Source organism: Narcine bancroftii, chromosome 14 (genome assembly GCF_036971445.1).
Source record: "Narcine bancroftii isolate sNarBan1 chromosome 14, sNarBan1.hap1, whole genome shotgun sequence".
NCBI lineage: Eukaryota > Metazoa > Chordata > Chondrichthyes > Torpediniformes > Narcinidae > Narcine > Narcine bancroftii.
In genome coordinates this window covers 34,002,271-34,019,413 of record NC_091482.1, presented here as the reverse complement: position 1 = coordinate 34,019,413, position 17,143 = coordinate 34,002,271, and the positions used below count along the sequence as shown (strand labels likewise).

Sequence of the window (17,143 nt, the reverse complement as noted above, 5' to 3'; positions counted from 1 at the left end):
AGATTTCTATGAATCCAATAAGAACTCAGTCTTAAAGCAAATGCTCGAAAATGGTGCAGCTTCCTCACAATCCTCGCATTGGGTGTTGTCTGAATGGAGTTTGTATATCATCCCCCACTCCTCTGGTTTCTTCACACATTCCAAAAATGTGTTCGTTTGATTAATTGGCCACTGTAAGTTGGCTCTATTGCAGGAGCCCGGTAGGAAAAATAACTAGATGCATCTTCCCCTCTCCACTTTCCTCAGAGATCGCCCCCTCTGGGACTCCCTTGTTCACTCAACCCTCCCAATAATTGCCTCCTTGCTACCTAACCCTTTGACCATAGGAAATGCTACACTCGCACCCATGTCTCTTTCCTCACCTCGTTCAATACCCTCACTCTGTCTACTGCGATAACAGGGGCTTCCCTGAGGCCAAACATTTTAAATCCACACCAAAGTGTCTATCCATGGCCTCGTGCACTGCCCAAAAGTGGAGGAACAACACCTAATATTCTGTAGGTGCAACCTTCCAACCAGACAGCATTGACATTGACCTCCAGTTTCCGTAAAACTTCTCCTCAGAGTCTCTCCCTTTCCCTATTCCCCGTCTCCTTTCCTCCGGCTTCCGAGTCCGTTCATTCAGTGGGCAACCTCCTCCCCCCATCTCAGCTCTTTTCTCTTGTACTCTCTCAGCTTCTGTGGCTGCCCCTACCTTGACAAAAGGACTCAGGCCCAAAATGTTGGTGACCTTTCACTTCCTATACAGGCTGCGTGACCTGCTGAGTTTCTCAGCACTTTCGTGTATTGCAAAATTGGTAGTGAGTTTTTGTCAACATTTCTGTTAAGTTATGTAACCAGGGATTTGTACTTCTGCTCACTGTGGTCAAGTCTTTCCACAAGCTACAGGTTTTATGTAAATGTTAACATTTTCAATGGGTACTCACATGCAAAAGGAAGTTGCAAGTTATTCTTCCCATTTTTTTTCTTCTAATCCTTTGATGTCAGCATTTATTCTCCATTTGTACTGGTCCTTGAGAGAATATTGTTACGACCCATAAACCCAGCAGCAATAGATATTCACCAAGGCAAATGGTCACTTAAACAAAAGTTGCTTTAAATTATCTTTAAACATGAAAGCAGAATCAAACTTTAACTTATCTCTATTAACTTACTTAATCCCCTTCTAATTCTAAGCACACGTGTATGTTCTTTGGTTCACAGTCCAATCTCACTTCTCATTCCTCCAAGTTCACTGGTTGCAGGCAATTCTTATACCGTGCACAGAATTTAACATTTATAAAGTTCACCAGGCTTTAGTACTTGAAAGGTAAATGGTTACCGCTCAGGAAGGTTCTTGTCGGTTTTCAGAGAAAGAAATTTGTTGTTCCAGGACATCCACAACTGATGTACTTATATCAGCCACTCCATTGTCTTGCTGATAAAATCTGCCCCTTCAGGGTTCTCCAGACGATAACCTCTTTCTTTCAGGTCATCACAGAGTTCCTTTTTGTTTCCCTTATTCCAAGTGAAACATTAGACAGCTAGTCCTTTCCTCTTTCATGAACCACAAGGGCTTTGACCAGACTGTCTTCCAAAAAACTTTTGACAAGCTTGCCAGCTTGTCCTGTTCCATTCCCAGCTACTTCTGTGTAAGTGATCTCTGTCTGTCTGTCTCTCTCTCTGAGAGAAAGCCTGTTTAACTCTCTCTGCTTGCAAAACCGCATGACCCTCTTACAACTGCAAGCTCTCCTTCCAGACAGCAGCGGCTCTGGCATGCTCTTTCATCTGTTGCCTTTGGTAAACAACAATACATTAGTGAAGTCTCTTGAGCACTCTTCAAAACTCTTGCAAACACTGTGTAGCCGACATGTCTAGCATGGGGCAAAGCTTCAGTATTTCAAATAAGATCTGTTTTAAAGTGTTTGTATGTGACCTATTCTAACAAACCTTTCCCAATTTATCTCCCAAAAATGTATCTATATACTCTGTCACAATAGGAATGAATGGGTCTTCTGTGGTGAACATGAAATTATAATGGTCTTCAAAGGGAGCTTCAGGATCTAGTCTTTGCAGTGATGAAATAACAGGAACATATTTTCAAACCTTGTAGGGGAAATTATACTCCAATGTGTTTGTCCTTGTTATTTAGGTTGGAGTACATTGTGAAGATCTGCATCCAGATCATGGTTTTGGGAATGAGTGTTCCAGGTGGTGAATGGGATGCTGGAGCCTGGGTGGTGTGTTACAGGAGCTAAATGGATGTATTCACTCTCCCAATGGCACAACATGCTAGCTTCTCCCTTTTCGATGCTCCTGACATGAGTGGTTCCAGCATTTTCTGGTTTGCTTTACAGATTTCAGCATGTTTTTTAAAAAAAAAATGCGGGTTTCAGTTATTTACTCCCTTGCTCTCCATTGTTTCTGACCTACGTAGCACAAGCTTCCTTTTGTGTATCTCTGCTCATGTCTGGATATTGTTGTATTCTGGGTCAGGGGAAAGACCCCAAGCTGCCTGCTGAGCAGGGAGGCACAGGGATAGCTGACATTCTGGGTTGTAGCCCTACATTAGGACTGAGAGCGCAGAGGGTGTATAGCTGGTCTAGATGTGAGACAGTGGTTGGTAGGTGCTGGTCTGAAGCACATGAGGATGATGGGCTCAGTGAGGGGGAGATGAGAGACAGAGGCTGGGAGATGGTAAGTGCAGCCAAGTACGGAAGGGACAATGGATAGATGGATGGGTGAGGAGAGGTAGGCCAAGGGAAAAGAAACCCAGGTGGGTAGGGGTATGGGCGGTGATGCGCAGTTGGACATGATGAAAGAAAACAAAGGTCAAGAGAACCCAGCTGGACCGGTGGGAGTGGACAAAGAAGAGAGGGGGTGTGGGTTACCAGAAACTGGAAAATTCAGTGTCCACATGACTGGGCTGTGAAATAGGAGATGCTTGTGTTTGACTTCTCTGTGGCAGTGGAGAAGGCAAAGGGTAGATAGGTTGGTGTGGCAATGGCAAAACAGAACGGGAGTTGAATTTGCAATAGGAAACTCAAGATGGTCATTCAGGATAATGTAGGTGCTTCTCAAAACAGTTGCCTCGTCTACACCAATGCAGAGAAGGCATCCAATGGGATGAATGTTTGAGTGTTCCCATTTCAGGTGACCCACTTCCTCTCTGTTCCTTTCCTATTCTCACTTGTCCAATTGGGTTCTTTGTCTCTTTTGGCGTTCTATCAGTTAGGGCGGCACAGTTCGGTTAGTGCAACGCTGTTACCACGATCAGGAGAGGGGTTCGAATCCCACTCCATAGGGAGTTTGTACTTCTCCCCATGTCTTTGTGGGTTTTCCCTGGGGGCTCTGGTTTCTTCCCACTGTTCAAAATGTACTGGGTGTAATAGGCCATTTGGGTGCAATTGGGCAGCATGGGCTTGTGGGTCGAAAAGCCCTGTCTAAATTTTGTTTAAGTTAAAAGTTCTGCTCACACCCACACACCTCCCCACCTTGGTTTCTTCTCCCCTGGCCTTCTCTCCCTGTCATCTTTCCCTTTTGCCTCTTTCTCCTGACTATCTCTCCATGCCTTGTCCCATGCAAGGTCTCCAGTTGAAACCACGGTTGTCGCTTTTTTCTCTACAGAAGCTGCTCTACCCACTGAGTTCTGCCAGTTTGTTTGCTTCTGATTCTCGCATCTATAGTGGCTCATGTCGGAGGGATAGGGAATGCAAATGAACATAGTGTGGCCCTGACCTTGTGTCAGAGGAAGTACCATTAAATCAGATGAAGATAGTCGAGGCTGGGACATGACCCTGAGTGGATTATTTGCCCATCACTTTGTGGGACCTTGTGTAATGCTGTGGCTGTGTGCTCTTTCATCCTAACAATTACATCTCTACAAATACTGGCTGTAAATGACCAGCGATCATGAAAGAAACCCAATAAATGTGAACCTTTCTTTCCCTCCTTTCTGACCTTTAGAGGCAAATTTCAAATATATTGGTGGTTTTTATTTCACGAGAAAATAGGAGCAGGAGTAGGTCTCACCTCAATCAAAGTGATCAGGATTGTTCTCTGCTTTAACACATTTGCCAGTTCCCCATGGCCCTCCGTTCATAAATCTTTCAAAACATTTGTATAAAATATTGCCACATTAAATGCCTTCACCTTGGGCAGAGAATTCTAGAGATTCACTGCCCTGTGAGAGAAATTTTTTTTGACACGCCTAAAATGTCCTGCCCCTCATCCTGTTTATGTCCCCTTGTTTGAGAGTTTCCCATCTTACCATCTACTGTGACAAGTGTCCTGGATTTAGAATAATGTTGCCCCCTCATTCTACTAAATCCACAAAGTGTCCAGCCTCTCTTGATAGGGCGTTCTTCTTGGGTTTAGCCCAGTGAAATCCCCCTTTGGGACTGCTCCCAGTATGACCCATAAATTCGTATTTACTGCTACAACTGTCTGGCTACTTTGCCTTAAAGACAACACTTCTGATAATGTATTTCCCTTAAGTTCATGAATTTTGGGCTGAGAAGTAAGAATGCTATAAATTTGGCTATTTGTACAAAATTGGGACCTGTTTAAAATTTAAATTGAAACTAAGTGATGCCTGACATTTTCATTTTAAATTTTCATTGGAGGGAAAGCGAATAGCCATGGATGGGTGAAAGATAGTGCATTCTCAGATGTTTGTCCAATTACTTTTCTCTGTTAGCATAGACCTCATTTACATAAAACCAGAACCACATCATCAAGGTTACCTCTGAGTGGTAATGTTAGTAACCAAGGGAACACCTCCTGTGCTCTATCTGGAGGACTTTTGAGCTTTGTCTTCCCACCTGATAACCTCATCTGCAATCTTGACACTTGATGACCATCTGAACAGAGGGCTCAGGATGTACTGAAAAGATTTGCTCTTGAAACAAAACTTGGTTATTTGGACCTCAGTGATGTTTCCGATTCTGCATCAACGCGGACTTCTCTTGCTTCTGCTAACCTCTCCCTTTGGTTTTCTTTACTCACTCCTTGCTTTCCATAGTCCCTCTGGCCCTGTCCCTCCTTCCCTTAGTCAGTAACGTACACCTTCCTTCCTCTGGCTCTCTGCCCCCTTCCCTTCATTCCATGATTTGCATTCCCTATCAGAGGGTAGCTTCTGCCTCTTCCTGCAGTCACCTCCAAGCTTCTTAATTTCCCCCCCACCCCCATTTCTTTCCCCTCCTACCGACATTCACTGCTGCCCTGCCAGTTTGTGCTCCTCACCTTCACCCTTCGGGCTTCTGCACTCATTCCTGATATTCCTGATGAAGGGTTTCTGCCTTAAATGCTGCCTTACCTGCTGAGTTCCTCCAATATTTTTTGCGCTGCTCCATCTTCCCACTGTTTGGAGTCTTTCTTGTTTTCTTCTATTGAGATCCGTGGTTTTCAAAATAGCACCCCCCCCCCCACCCCCACCCCAGCTCACATTCCACCTCAAGCAATCCCTGTTCCACTGGTGCTCTGTGATTAGTAAGGTGGTATGTGAATGGAAAGTATGAAAACCACTATTTTAATCGTCCCTAATTGGCTCGATTTGTGCACGGTTTCACAACTCCAAAGGAAATGAGCCAGTGACAATTTTCCTCAGGCAAAGTATTTCAGTTGCAATTGGGTCTAGAGAACAGTGATTCTCAGCCTTCCCTTCCAACTCATGTACCACCTTAAGCAATCCCTTACCAATCATGCACGGCACGGATGGCAGTGCCTTTACAGCGCCAGTGATAAGGAACAGATTAGTGGTTCGAATCCCGCGCTGTCTAAGGAGTTGGTACGTTCTCCCCATGTTTGCGTGGGTTTCCTCTTGCGGCTCCGGTTTCCTCCCACTGTTCGAGGCGAACCGGTGATGTAGGATAATGGGGTATAAATTGGGTGGTACAGGCTCGTGGGCCGAACCTGCCTGTTACTGTGCAGTATGTCTAAATTAATTAAAAACAACTTATGGCACTGAATGATCATTTCCCTCTTCCCTTAAAATAGGACCCTGTGGCAACACATGTAGTTGTAGCAGTGAACTGGCCCCGCTTGTCATGCACGGTCAGTGGGCCAGACCGGAAGAGCATGTGTGCGCTTGTGTCAGCTCTGGAACGCGAGGGGCGGGGCCAGACACAGCCTTAAAGACTGCAGTGTGGAATTTTAAAAAAAGCATTTGTGTTATTTGAGCTCCCAGCCTGTTGTCTCAGTCTTTTCACTGCACTCGTGCACAATCCACTACATTTGTGACCCTGACCAGTCTCAACTTCCTGAAGACTTGGCACAATGTACCCCACAGCCGTAGGCACCTTTACATTGAAGCTGCCAACTTTCTGGATGAACAGGCCCCGTACTTGGTTTGGCCAAGTGGAGGCCCAGTTCCAGATCGAATAGATAACCTCCGATTCGACGAAATACTTCTACGTTGTCAGCTTGCTCGACCAGAAAGTTGCCTCACGGGTTGATGACCTCATCCAAGCGCTGCCAGAGGATGGTAAATACATGGCTCCATCCTGTGCCCACAGTTCACCGCTGTCATGCCAAAGCACGGCGTCCAGCACCAAATCACGACCACAGGCCCGCTATTGCATTCTCGAGCCTGTCGCCTAGCCCCAGACAAACTCAACCTCGCCAAGGAAGAGTTTACGCGCATTGAAGAACTCGGCATCATCCACCGTTCCAACAGTCCATAGGCCTCAACCCTCCATTTAGTATGCAAATCCAATGGCAGAGGAGTCCCTGTGGCGGCTACAGATGCCTCAGTGTTGCAACAACGCTCGGTCGCTACCCGATTCTTCACATCCAGGATTTCATGGTGAACCTCCATGGTGCAAAGCTTTTTTTAAAGGTCGACTTGATCCGGGGATACCATCAGATTCTCATGCACCCAGACGATGTCCAGAAGACCACCATCATCACCCCTTTTGGCCTTTTTGAGTTCCTCCACATGCCCTTTGGCTCGAAGAGTGCGGCCAAGACTTTCCAGCATCTCATGGACACGGTCAGCAGAGACTTGCTTTTCATTTTCATTGACCTTGATGATATCCTGGTAGCTAGCAAGACGCCTGAGGATAACATTGCACACCTTCGCCAGCTTTTCAACCACCTTGCTGAGTTCGGCCCCACCATTAACCTGGCAAAGTGCTAGTTCGGCCTTGAAGAGACTTTTTGGGCCACAAAATTACCAAAGATGGTGCCAACCCCTACCAGACAAGGTGGAGGCTATACAGCAGTTTGCCAGACCAACGACGCTGAAGGGTCCCCGCGGCCACCAGGATCATGTGCCCCCCTCTTCGTGTTAATGTTGGGGTCCATGAAGGAACTCGCGTAGACAGATGAAGCTCACAACATTTTCAAGGAGACCAAGGAGGCCCTGGCTAACACAACGATGCAAGTTCACCCATGAATGGATATACCAATGGCCCTCACAGTCAATGCGTCCAACACGGCGGTAGGCAGTGTCCTGGAACAGCTTATTGATAACTCATGAGACCTCTTGCCTTTTTCAGCCCCTACCTGCGACCGCCTGAACTGAAGTACAGTGTGTTCAACAGAGAGCTGCTAGCCCTCTATCGGGCCATTCGCCATTTCTGCTACTTCCTGGATGGGCAACCGTTCATGGGTCTACACGGACCACAAGCCACTGACGTTCACCTTCTCCAAGTCCTCCGACTCATGGCCTGCCCGCCAGCAACGGCACTTATCCTTCACCACCGCCACACGCTGTCTCTCGGGCAAACAAAACATTGTCGCTGACACTCTCTCCAAGCCAACAGTCAATGCTTTGGCACAAGGTGTCGACTACCATGACCTGGCTCGTGCCCAACAAGACGACCCTGAGATGCACAGCTTCAGGATGGCGGTCACAGATCTGCAGCTCCAGGATCTCCCACTGGACTCCAATGGCATGATGATCCTCTGTGACGTCTCCAGAGGCCAACCCCGACCGCTAGTCCCCGCCCAATGGCAGAGAATAGGTTTCAACATGATACACAGCTTGTCTCACCCCTCCATCTGAACAACAGAGCAGATGATATCCTCCTGATTTGCCTGGCACGGGCTACGCAAGCAGATCACAGAGTGGGCAAAAAACCTGCATGGACTACAATTTTGCAGCGACACACCAAGCCCCATGTCCAGCAGTTTGATGCTCCAACCCACAGATTCTAGTATGTCCACCTTGACATAGTTGGGCCCTTGCCAGTCTCCCGGTGGTGGACAGGTTCACTTGATGGCCAGAGACTGTCTCCATCCTGAATACTACCACTGATACGTCCGCCAGGGTTTTCCTCTCCTGTTTTGTTGTCCCAGCGCACATAATGACCGACTGAGAAGCCCAATTCACCTCTGCTCCATGGAACGAGCTCTCTAAACTTCTGGGCACCCAGCTACACTGCACCGCAGCCTGTCATCATCAGCCCAACAGGCTGGTCAAGCATTTTCACCAGCACCTGAAATCAGTGCTGATGGCACAGCCTTAGAGGCCCAACTCGGTAGACAAAGTACCCTGGGTCCCCCTGGGGATACACACAGCACCTAAGGGCAACCTCCAAGCCTCCTCAGCTGAGCTAGTCTATGATGAGACCCTTGCAGTCCCGGGCCAGTTCCTTCCTTCAGCACCTGGTTAAACCACCCAAACCGTAGTCATGTTGGAGAGGCTGCGAGACAAATTGGCACCACTGCCACCATCGCGACACTGTCAGCCACCTTTCAACTACCCCGTAGACTTGTCCTCCTCCGAGTATGTGTTCGTGTTGTTACAAGATCAAACCAGCAACCACAAAGAAGGCATATCACACAAGGGTAAATATGAACAATTACTTTATTAACAAAATGTCACCTTCAAACTTTAATTCAAAATCCCCCCCTTTTATAACAATGCCCACAGGTTAATATACAAATTTCTATAACAGTATAAAACTAATAAATTCCCCAGCCTAAATATAACATATGTAATCAAAGTTTAAGTTATATTTCCAACTAGCCCACAGAAAAAAAACAGACACAAAACGCATAAGACTCACAAAAGATTGAAAACAAAATTCAGTTTTTTGGTAAACTGAAGCCAAAAGATCTTTTAGAGAGAGAGAGCACAAAATTCCTTCCGGCTGCCTTCAGAATGTTCCTCCCTTTTAAAATGCCCAACATTCTAAACTGCCTCCCAGACAATGACTCTGCTGGGGCCTCCTTCTACTCTTCAGCCACACCCAATGGTGGTTTGTCTTCCAAGTCCAGAAACTTCTAGATCATCTTCTGCACATGCCCAGTCTGTCTCCCACTTTCTTTCTCACTCTCAGCAGTCCACCTTCACCTTGGTTCTCTAAGACAAACTGTCACTTTTTAACATAAAACCACACAACATTGTGAAGGGGCAGGCACAGGAAGCCCCTCCAGCACCCCTATGAGGGCTCCTACAAGGTGCTCCAAAAGAACACATCCACCTTCATACTTGACACTGGGGGCAAGGAGGAACTTTTCACACTGGACCACCTGAAACCAGCCCACCTGCACTAGTCCCAACCAGTACAGGTCCCCCTACCAGTATGTATGGGTCGTCCGCCAAGACAGCAGACCTCACTCTTGACCATCGGTGTCGGTTCAGTGGGGGGTAGGGGGTTGTGTGGCGATGCACATAATCGTAGTGGCAAACCGGCCCTGCTCGTCACGTGTGGTCAGCGGGGAAGCCGCGGCAAAGATGGCACCGTGGGGCATTCGCTTCCAGTCCGGTCAGCGTGACGTAAGCTCCGGAACGCGAGGGGTGGGCCAGACACAGTCTTAAAGGCTGCTGTGGAGAATTTTTTTAAAAAGCATTTGCCTGTGTCTCAGTCTTTTCGTTGCTCTTGCGCGCATCCCACTCCAACCCTTTAAAAAAGTAAGTAGCGTGTAGAGTTGCCATCACGAGAGTTTGCTGGAATATAAACAAACTCCTGTTGTTGAACAATGCTGAACTTTATGGAGAGGCCGTTCCAAGGAAGGCATGTGGACAATCTGTGGATGTTTGCAGCCATCCTTCGAACAATGTTCCTGTTTGAGTTGTTTTTTGCTTTAAGCTGTTTTAACACTAGATAAAATTCCTCCCCCACGCCCAAAGTCTTTTGTCTGTTTCAGTTTATTTTTTACCTCCCTATGCAAATGACCCTGATGTTTTCATTGTAACAAAGAAGTGTTTTACTTGGAACAAAATCATTTGATGTTATTTCAGTTGTCAATCTAATGACTCCCTCTGGATCATTAAAATGCTACATTTTCTTTTTAAAAAGGGTTGTAAAGCTAGACTGTTCAGTCCTTGTCCACAGCAAGTAGTCCACGAAATTTCTCTGTGTATTGGACACAGAAGCCAAAACGCACTCATTGGTTGTTGATACCGAATGGATAACCTGTGGATTTTAAGCCTAATGTATGTTGCCACGCTGATAATAGATCGTTGACTGAGGCACAGTGTTGGGGCTGCTGCAGTACCATGTCTCTGTCTTCAGCCTTGTTTGTCCACTTGCTACGTCTGTCTCCAAATGCATATTAACTTTGAGGCTATCTATCATACTCTAGCGTGACAAGCTTTGTACAAAACACCAATAAGTCATCATTTATCTTGCAAAAAAGGTCTGCTGTTAAGGACTACTTGCTGTTGGCTAAGAATTAGCCCTGATATTTGCACCAACCTTAATTTAAATGCTTTCTTTTGTGAAAGGTGATTAACCTCTGCTCTTGTACACCAGTTAGCTTCATTGCCTGCAGAAAGGACAGCCTAACCGGCAGTGGTTCTCAACTGCTTTCACCCCACCCCACTCACATACCACCTTAAGTAATCTGTTACTAATGTTATGAATCCAGAGGACCCCAAAACCCAGCAGCAATAGATATGCACCAATACAAAGGGTTACTTCAACAAAACTTACTTTTAATTATCTTTGAACAAGAAAACAGAATCAAACTTTAACTTATCTTTATCAACTTACTTAATCCCACCCCCCTAATTCTAAGCACACGTATGTGTAATGTGTATATAAGTTTAGAAAGCTTCTTTGGTTCACAGTCCAGTCTCACTGGATGCACGCAATTCTTGTACTGTGCACAGAAGTTAGCATTAATAAACTTCACCGGGCTTTGGTGTTTAATAGGTAAATGGTAACCACTCAGGAGTCTTCTTGTTGGTTGTCAGAGAGAGAGTTTTCTCATTCCAGGGCAGCCACTCCAGTGTCTTGCTGATGAAACTTGTCCCCTCTCAGGGTTCTCCAGATGATAACCTCTTTCTTTCAGATCACCACAGAGTTCCTTTCTCTTTCTCCCATTCCAAGGGAAACCCCGGATAGCCAGACCTCTGCTTTGACCAGGCCGTCTTCCAAAGCTTGCCAGCTTGTCCCTCTGTCTCTCCTCTCTCTCACTCCCTCCCACTCTGAGAGCAGCAAAGCTGTTCTGCCTCTGCCTGCAAAGATCACATGTTCTTCCAGACAGCAACCTGTTTTCCAGACAAAGCTGCTGCTGTATGTTGATACATTGTTGCCTTTTGCAAACAGCAGCCCATCATGAGTCTGTGAGCTCTCTGCCAAACTCTTGCAAACATTCTGTGTTTTACAGTTTGTGTGTCACCTGCTCTAATAAACCTCCCCAATTTATCTCCCAAACACCTCTATATTCTCTGTCACGCTAAGCACAGAGCACCTATGCTTAAGGTGATATGTAAGGTGATAGATTGAGAACACGATAGGGGATTCGATAGCAAGGGGGACAGAGAAGAGTGATTGATTATCCCGGATGGTTTGTCGCCTCCCTGGTGTCAGGGTCTGTGTTATCTCGGTTCACATGCTCCCTATTCTCAGAAGAGAGTAAGCAACCACATCATGGTCCATGTAGGGACGAGTGACATGGGGAGGATGGGTTAGGAGGCTCTGAGTTCAGGGAGTTGGGAGCAAAGTTGAAGGAGAGGACCTCCAGTGTTGCCATGTCAGAATTGTTAGCCATGCCACGTGGTAGTTGGGCAGGAAACGCAAAGATAATTAAGCTTAACATGTAGATAAAGAGATGATGCAGGAGGGAGGGCTTCAGGTTTCTGGATAGTTGCGTTCTGTTCCAGGGAAGGTGGGACGCAGTTGAACTGGAGGGGGACAAGCATCCTTGTGGGTAGGTTTGCTGCTTCAGGGAGGGTTTAAACTAGATTTGTAGGGGGAGGGGAACCAGGGTGTTAGAGCAGACAGTGAAGTGGAGGAGGGTGAGTTGTGCAAGCACTGCATGTAAAGACAGGGTTGTTCAAGAAAGAAATGGTCTCGCACGCATCTATTTCAATGCGAGGGGTATTGTCGGGAAGATGGATAATCTTAGAACGAGGATTGCCACGTGGGATTATGAAATTATTGCTATTAGTGAGATGTGGTTGCAGGAGGGGCAGGACTCACAGCTCAATGTTCCAGGGATCCATTGTTTCAGATGGGATAGAGGGGGAGGGAGGATAGGAGGAGGTGTGGCATTGCTAGTCATGGAAAATATCACGGCTGTGCATAGACAGGACAGCACTGAGGACTTGTTTACAGAGGCCATATGGGTGGAGTTGAAGAATGGGAAGGGCATGAGCTCACCAGCAGGGCTGTATTACAGACCACCCAATAGTCTGAGAGAATTGGAACAGCAAATCTGTAGGGAGATAGTAGACTGACAGAAAGTTGTGATAGTAGAAGATTTTAACCTTCTGCACATAGACTGGAACTCTCATACGGTAAAAGGACTGAATGGGTTGGAGTTGGTCAAATGTGCACAGGAAAGTTTTCTACATCAATATGTAGAGGTACTAACGAGAGAAGATGCAATACCTGATCCTTTAGGGGACTAGGTAGGAGTATGTATAGGTGAACATTTTGAGTCCAATGACCATAATATCATTAGTTTCATGTTAATTATGGAGAAGGATAGATCTGGTCCTCGAGATGAGCATTTTGGGTCCATTCATTTCAAGTTAATTATGGAGAAGGGGATAGGTCTGGTCCTCGAGTTAAGGTTCTGAACTGGAGAAAGGGAAATTTTGAGGAAATGAGGAAGGATCTTGGAAGAGTCAATTGGAATGTTATTTTCTGGCAAGGCTGCATCCAGCAGGTGGAAGGCCTTCTAGGACAAAATTTTGAGAGAGCAGAGATTACCTGTTCCAACCAGGAATAAGGGCAAAGTTAACAGACATAGGGAACCTTGCTTTTCAAAGGATATTGGAGAGGTGGTTAAGAAAAGGAGGGGGCTAGATATGTGGTATAGACAACAAGGAGCAAATGAACTACTTGCAGAATCTAGAAAATGTAAAAGGATGCTTGAGAAGGAAATTAGGAAGGCATGAAGACATGAAGGTGCTTTGGCAGATAATGTGAAGGAAAATCCAAAGAGTTTCTACATATATTAAAAGTAAAAGGATAGTAAGGGACAAAATTGGACCCCTAGAAAATCAGAGGGTCAACTCTGTGTGGAGCCAAGTGAAACAGGGAAGATCTTAAAAATAATTTTTTTTGCATTAGTATTTATGCAGGAAACTGGCATCGTGAATAAGGAAACAAATAGAAGTGCCATGGAACATGTGGAGTTTAAGGAGAAGGAGATGATTGCTGCCTTACAGCGAATAAAGGTAGACAAATCCCCTGGACTGGATATGATATTCCCCTGCACCTTGAGGGAGGCAATGTCCTTAGTCACAGGGGAAGGGCCAGAGGATTGGAGAGTAGTTCATGGAGTCACACTTTTTAAGAAGGGCTCCAAGAGTGAATCAGACAATTATAGGCCAGTAAGCCTGACATCAGTAGTATGTAAATTATTTGAAGGATTTCTGAGAGATAGGATATATAGTTATTTGGACCAGTCATTAGCAGATTAACGTGGGTTATCGAACTGCACGAAAACCAACAAGGTCGGGTCAGATACAGCAATGAGCTCTCTGAACCCTTCTCCATTAACAATGGCGTGAAGCAAGGCTGTATTCTCGCACCAACCCTCTTTTCAATCTTCTTCAGCATGATGCTGAACCAAGCCATGAAAGACCTCAACAATGAAGACGGTGTTTACATCCGGTACCGCACAGATGGCAGTCTCTTCAATCTGAGGCATCTGCAAGCTCACTCCAAGACACAAGAGAAACTTGTCCGTGAACTACTCTTTGCAGACGATGCCGCTTTAGTTGCCCATTCAGAGCCAGCTCTTCAGCGCTTGACGTCCTGTTTTGCGGAAACTGCCAAAATGTTTGGCCTGGAAGTCAGCCTGAAGAAAACTGAGGTCCTCCATCAGCCAGCTCCCCTCCATGACTACCAGCCCCCCCCCACATCTCCATCGGGGACACAAAACTCAAAACGGTCAACCAGTTTACCTATCTCAGCTGCACCATTTCATCAGATGCAAGGATCGACAACGAGATAGACAACAGACTCGCCAAGGCAAATAGCGCCTTTGGAAGACTACACAAAAGAGTCTGGAAAAACAACCAACTGAAAAACCTCACAAAGATAAGCGTATACAGAGCCGTTATCATACCCACACTCCTGTTCGGCTCCAAATCATGGGTCCTCTACCGGCATCACCTATGGCTCCTAGAATGCTTCCATCAGCACTGTCTCCGCTCCATCCTCAACATTCATTGGAATGACTTCATCACCAACATCGAAGTACTCGAGCTTGCAGAGTCCGCAGCATCGAGTCCACGCTACTGAAAACCCAACTGCGCTGAGTGGGTCACGTCTCCAGAATGGAGAACCATCGCCTTCCCAAGATCGTGTTCTATGGCGAGCTCTCCACTGGCCACCGAGACAGAGGTGCACCAAAGAAGAGGTACAAGGATTGCTTAAAGAAATCTCTTGGTGCCTGCCACATTGACCACCGCCAGTGGGCTGATATCGCCTCCAACCGTGCATCTTGGCGCCTCACAGTTCAGAAGGCAGCAACCTCCTTTGAAGAAGACCGCAGAGCCCACCTCACTGACAAAAGACAAAGGAGGAAAAACCCAACACCCAACCCCAACCAACCAATTTTGCCTTGCAACCACTGCAACCGTGCCTGCCTGTCCCGCATCGGACTTGTCAGTCACCAACGAGCCTGCAGCAGACGTGGACATACCCCTCCATAAATCTTCGTCTGCGAAGCCAAGCCAAAGCAGATTAAGGACAGTCAGCATGGATTTGTGCACAGTGGGTTGTGCTTAACAAATCTTGCAGAGTTGTTTGAAGTTAACAAAAAGGTTGAGCAGGAAAAGGCTGTGGAAGTTGTTTACATGGACTTTAATAAAGACATTGACAAGGTTCCCCAGGAGAGGTTGGTTCGGAAGGTTAGGACACTAGGTATACATGGAGAGGTTACAAACTGGATTCGGAATTGGCTTGGTGGAAGAAAATAGTGAGTGGTGGTGGATGGTCGCTTCCCGGACTGGAGGTCTGTGTCAAGTGGTGTGCCTCAGGGATCTGTGTTGGGAACATTATTGTTTGTTTTCTATATAAATGACCTAGATGATAACATGGTCAATTGGATCAGCAAGTTTGCTGATGGCACAAAGATTGGAGGCGTTGTGATCTGTGAGGAAGATTTTCCGAGATTGCAGTGGGATCTGGACCAACTGGGAAATTTGGCTAGTAAATGGCTGATGGAATTTAATGCAGATAAGTGTGAGATGTTGCACTTTGGAAGAGCGAATCCGGATAGGATGTACACAGTAAATGGTAGACCATTGAGGAGTGCAGAGGAATAAAGAGATCTGGAAAAACATATACATTGTTCCCTGAAGGTGGCGTCGCAGGTGGACAGGGTTGTAAAGAAAGCTTTTGGTATCTTAGCCTTCATAAATCAAAGTAATGAGTATAGAAGTTGGGATATTATGTTGAAGTCATCGAAGATATTGTTGAGGCCGCAGTTAGAATGTTGTGTGCAGTTCCGGTCACCCAGCAGCAGGCAAGATAGCAATAAGATTGAAAGGGTGCAGAGATTTTCTAAGGTGTTGATGGGTCTTCAGGAGTTGAGTTACAGGGAAAGATTAAACAGGTTAGGACTTTATTCCCTGGAACAAAGAAGGATGAGGGGAGACTTGATAGAGGTTTATAAGATTATGAGGGGTATAGACAGAGTAGATGTGAGTAGGATGTTTCCACTTAGATTGGGGAGAGATAAATACGACAGGCCATAGCTTTAGGCCGAAAGGGAAGAGGGAGAAGGGGAACATTAGGGGAAATCTTTTCACTCAGAGAGTGGTGGGAGTGTGGAATGAGCTGCCATCTGATGTAAATTGGATAAATAGGACTGGTATAATCATCGTGTTCCTTCAGGCAATGTAACAGTAACTGGTAGATGTGATAATGAGCTTATTGTCAAACATAAGTCCAATATATACATGAATTGAAATTTTTGCTTGATGCAGCCAAACAGGTTCTTTTTGTGAAGAAAAAATAACCACCCTAATGTACCCCCGTACAGAAAGAGATGATGTAACAGATTGATAAATATTTCCGTTTGGTGCAAGGAAAAAAAATGATGACTTCTCGTTAGGCCTGACTGGACTTTCTGTGGACCTGTTTGGACTAGTAAGGGTAAGTTCAAGAACCTGATAGTTCTTAGAATACTTCCATTAAACTGACCAGTTTTACTTAATCAGGTTCAAAAATTAATCAGAATCAGAATTTATTGCCATGAACAAGTCATGAAATTCGGTGTCTTGTGGCAGCGTCATAGTGTAAACACTAATATTATAACCATCATACAAGATTACTATATAAAAAAATTAAAATAGTAGTGCATGAAAAGTCAAGCAGTGTCTTTGGTTCATTGATCATTCAGGAATCTGACGGCAGCGGGGAAGAAACTGTCCTTGTTCCGCTGAGTGCTCATCTTCAGGCTCCTGTACCTTTTCCTTGATGGCAGCAGAGTGAAGAGGGTGTGGGCTGGATGGTGGGGGGTCTTTGAGGATGACACCTCCTCATGTAGATGTCCTCAATGGAGTGCTCTTAAACTCTCAATGTCTGCATAATTTTCAGTGTCTGCCATTGGATCTAGGACTGTGGTTCTCAACCTTTTCTATCCACTCACGTGCCACCTTAAATAATCCCTTACCAACCAGTGAGCACCCATGACATGGGCACTCTGTGCTTAGTGAGGGGTTACTAAAGATGGCATGTGAAAGGATGGATTTCCTTGTTTTTGGGAAATGTCTGCCCTAGTCTGCCAATGGTACTGCTGG

The 17,143-nt window shown here is 45.9% G+C and overlaps 1 protein-coding gene across 6 annotated transcripts in view; it reads left to right on the top strand.

Moving 5' to 3' along the window:
* rasa4 (RAS p21 protein activator 4) overlaps positions 1 to 17,143 on the top strand; it is a 288,131-nt gene that overhangs the window by 9,878 nt on the left and 261,110 nt on the right. Inside the window, exons 2-3 of one of the 6 annotated variants that reach the window (XM_069911333.1) lie at positions 13,458 to 13,564; positions 16,384 to 16,496. The exons of 3 other annotated variants lie outside the window; for them this stretch is intronic. The gene's annotated coding sequence lies outside the window, so the exon portion shown is untranslated. Of the gene's footprint in view, positions 1 to 13,457; positions 13,565 to 16,327; positions 16,497 to 17,143 lie in introns of all 6 variants that reach the window. 2 more of the 6 variants (XM_069911335.1, XM_069911334.1) reach the window with 2 other exon arrangements.